The following is a 3,947-nucleotide window of genomic DNA, read 5'->3' as shown; positions in this document are numbered from 1 at the left end:
CGGCTCCTGCCCAACGCAGCCCCCGCTCCTCCGGTAGTGTCTCTTCTTGTCGTCACTGCACTGACCCGAGCCTTTCGAGAATAAGAAGGTGCAGCGTACGAATACTACGCCGAAAGTAAGCAGTTTTGCACGAACTATAGCAGCACTAGCCATGTGGCAAGTTATCAGTGGTCACGCAGCGTGTAACCGAGGCCCAGCACAGTACGTGGAAAGATTCCCACGGGCAGCAAGTCTCGTCTGTATTGTTTTGTACTGGACAGAACTAAACAATTTTGTGGTCCGTTATTTCAAAGCGTCTCACCAAGAACCAATTTTAAACATGTCCAGACACTGACTTCTATTCATAGACTTTGCTTTACCACAGAAACCACCCTTGTCTTGGAACACACAAATATTATCTCTGTTGAATACAGCCAACATATGCTTTGCAAAAAGAAATGGTAATTACCCAGTCTCTGGCTATATCTGAACAGAAGGAGAAACCAAAGAAAGGCAACTGGGAAACAGTGTGGAATCTCTTGAGAATAAAATCTGCAGACTGCACCACCGGTTGCTACTTACCATGGCAGCTAAAACCAGAATATAGAAGTGTTGGGGTTTACATTTTGGTTTTACTTAAAGGGAAAAGAGGCTCTTGTGACCTCTTGTACTGAGAGCGTTTCCATTTTCAGGAATGCTGGTCTTGAACTCCTTCCTACTCTCCTGTCAGCAGCAGCTGTTTAGCCCTTGGCGGTTCCCACTGGCCTGTTTTCAGTGGTGTGGACGGCACCCCAGCTAGGCTCCCTTCCCCAGGAAGGGTTTGATCAGATGCTCTTTTGAGGTCCCTTCCAACCTGGGCTGTTCTATGGTTCTACAAGAGCAGGCTTGCTGGGAAAATAGATGGAGAAAAGTACAGCCACAACAGCTGATAAAATCCTGTCCTGAATCAGTCTAAAGACAAAGTAGAAAAAATCAGTAGGTCAAACTGTCCAAAAGCAATCGGACTGGCAGTGTGGCTGTCACGAACGAGGCAGAGGCTGGACAGTATTTGTCAGGCTTAAGCAGTAAAGCTCGAGTATGTGGGCCATGGAGTTCAACTGTACAAAAGGAAGCTCAGCGCCCCCACAACCTCAGAGCTACGGCCCTCTGTTCCTCCAGCTCCTTTCTCTCCCATGTCTGTTCCACCAGAAGCAACCCAAGCTTATCCAGGCTTTTTGTCTTGTAATCATCTGAAGTGTTTCCTCTGGCCCATTTGCTGCAGGAATTAGGGTATTACTGAGATCAAACAATATGAAATCCTTAGAGCTGTGAAAATACAGGATTTCCTGCCTCAGAGCTACTAAACTCTACTCTTTAATTCCACTAAGGAAGCACAGAGCTATGATAAAATCAGTTACCTAGGGACTGGGAGAAGAAATGGGCATCTGTGTCAGGGATATATTGTATTGGTACAGGCTGGAAAGTACCAGGAATGTTCACTGTGGAACACAACAGTAAAAATCTTTCAGAACACCACTTAGCTTGAGAAGGGCCCATGTTTAAAATGCAACTGTTTGCATGTAACACATCATGTAAAACTTGTCTTCAATTCGCCGTGAGGCAAGATTTTCCTACTAGCTATATATAGATCGTAACTTCCTTTTCAGAACCTCCGACAACAAATGAAAAAAGTACAGAGGTTAGCTGGTGTGTGCTGCTAATGCTACAGATCATTTGCTCCTTCGTCAGACTTTCCTAGGCCACCCTGCTGAGATGGAAAGAAAGGAACGTGGTGGTGGACACAACATCGGAGGAGCCCCCACGCCACGGAGCACTCCCCTGCCCACCTGGGGCGCACATATCCTGGGAAAGCAAAAGGGGAGGAGGACGAGCGGCACTTGCTAACAACGGCGGAAAGCGGGAGCACAGTGGAGAGCTGGGGGTTAGAAGGGGAAAGTGTGGCAAAGCCTTAGTCCAAGAGTCTCAACAGGGAGACACAGATGTGGGGGAGAGCACAAACATCCTTCTCAGAAAAGCCGCAGAACAGGGCCATGGTGGCTGTGGAAGGAGGAAGGAAGGGAAATTCCCAGTTACAGGCATGGGGTGGGGAAGTCTGCCAGCTGTGAGAGCAGGAGAGGACTTGACAGGATGTCACGGGAGAGGGTATGAACAAAATTACCACCTACTGAAAAGGTCAGAGAGCATGAGAAGTAGTGCTGATCAGATGGGGGTTTGGCTTTCACACACTGACCTGAGCGATTTCTGTGAAGCTGGAAGAGTAAAATAAATAGATTTTAAAATCAGATTCTTGTAACTCCCTCCATCTGGTCTGCATAACAGGGACCAAGGTTTCACTGCCAGCAATTCCAGCAATCCAGTGACTTGTTTCAGCTAAACCATATACGCACTCACCCATGCACGCTGAAATATTTTAGGTCATAGCAGCCCCGCTTTGTTCTTTGCTAAGTATTTACTCTTTTTTAGTTACCTCTGCAGTTACAACAGGAACAAAATTGCTGTGGTCACTTACTGTACGGCAGCACAGCGCAAGGAGATGATGATAAGGAGCTGGAAAGGGCTGAGCGAGGAGGGGGTGTGTGGAGAGCAGGGCTTGTAGTTCTGATGTCTTTGAGATCTGAGCTTTTGAAGGACAGAAAGAGAGTTAAAGTTCCATGGAGAGCACAGCAGATCAAGACAGCTTGGTCTCTACAGGAGTGCAGCAGATGACGACACGGTACTCCATGCTCTTGTTGTGGGAGTTCACAGCGTTCCTGCAATCAAACAGCTTCAGCTTATCTCATTGAATACTTGTGACTACATTAAAGTAGTTGAGATTGTAAACCAGAAAACCTCCTGAAGAGTCTTTAGGAAAGAAAGATGAGAGAGACATGCCTAGAACATGGAAATGGTCGAGAGGAAGAAACTAATCCAAAACCAAACACACTTCCCCACAGACCCCTTTAGTCTCAGACCTGAGCTATGAAAATCTCGGGTCGTAGTGGCAGCAAGCCCAACGCCAGCCCGACCTCCTGCTCCGATTAGAGGAGCAGGGAGCTCTGCTTCATTGTGATGGGACCAGAAACCTCAAGACACTGAATAAGCTGGATTTGGTACACCAAGTACTGAAAAAACACGGATTTTTTGGCCTCTTCTAGCGGTATTTGGAAGACTTGTTACCTTTAACAACTTCTTGTGGTCTGCTAATGCACGCAGCATGCAGTCTTTCTGAGCCGACAAGAAATGCTCGGCTTGTGCCATATTTTCCTTGTTTGCTCGCTGTTGGCTGCTTCTCCTCCCACCAGTTACTGGGAAACACTGTTGTTGTTGCAGGCAGTTTATGATGCCGTCCCATCCTCAAGTACAGCAATTCCCAAAGTGATTCGCAAGATGATGCGTCAGGTTCTGTTTTTATGCATTGCAAATCCATCAGCTATACCCATTAATCACAAAAATGTAAAACTATACGTCTGGTTGAACTATGGTATCAAGTTACTGTAGATAAACTCTGCCAAATGGATCAAGTGCGTAGCTAAGCTCTGTAGTGACTACAGTGAAACCCTAGTTATGCAAACTAATTTATAAAATTTATCTTTGCCACAAAAGCAGTGAAGATCTACTTACCCCGGTGACTGCAGCATGCCAGCCCACACTGCCTCTCCAAAACGAGACTTCTTGTCTTAAAATCCTGTCAATCCTTTTTGGGAGGAGTCTTGCTGCTTAACCATCCATTTCACCCACAACGCTTCTGCAGGATTCAGGATTTGTCAGCAAAGGTGGCAGCAAAAAGGTCACAAAGGGAAGAACTTTGACATCACACTTGGAAAGAGAAATTAGCCTTTGTTCAGCGACTCCTCTGGTTACCACCTGAGCCCCCTTCAGCAAGAGCCACCCCAGCACAAGGAGCGTGGGCACGGCCCAGGCCTGGACAACTGCTCTGTGTGCAGGAAAAAGCCCCAAGGCAGGCTGGGGTGTGAGCATCTGCGGCAGGG

This window comes from Apaloderma vittatum, unplaced genomic scaffold (genome assembly GCF_000703405.1).
Source record: "Apaloderma vittatum isolate BGI_N311 unplaced genomic scaffold, ASM70340v1 scaffold23911, whole genome shotgun sequence".
NCBI classification, from domain to species: Eukaryota; Metazoa; Chordata; class Aves; order Trogoniformes; family Trogonidae; genus Apaloderma; species Apaloderma vittatum.
The sequence above is the reverse complement of the archived record's forward strand: the minus strand, read 5'-3'. Positions refer to the sequence as shown.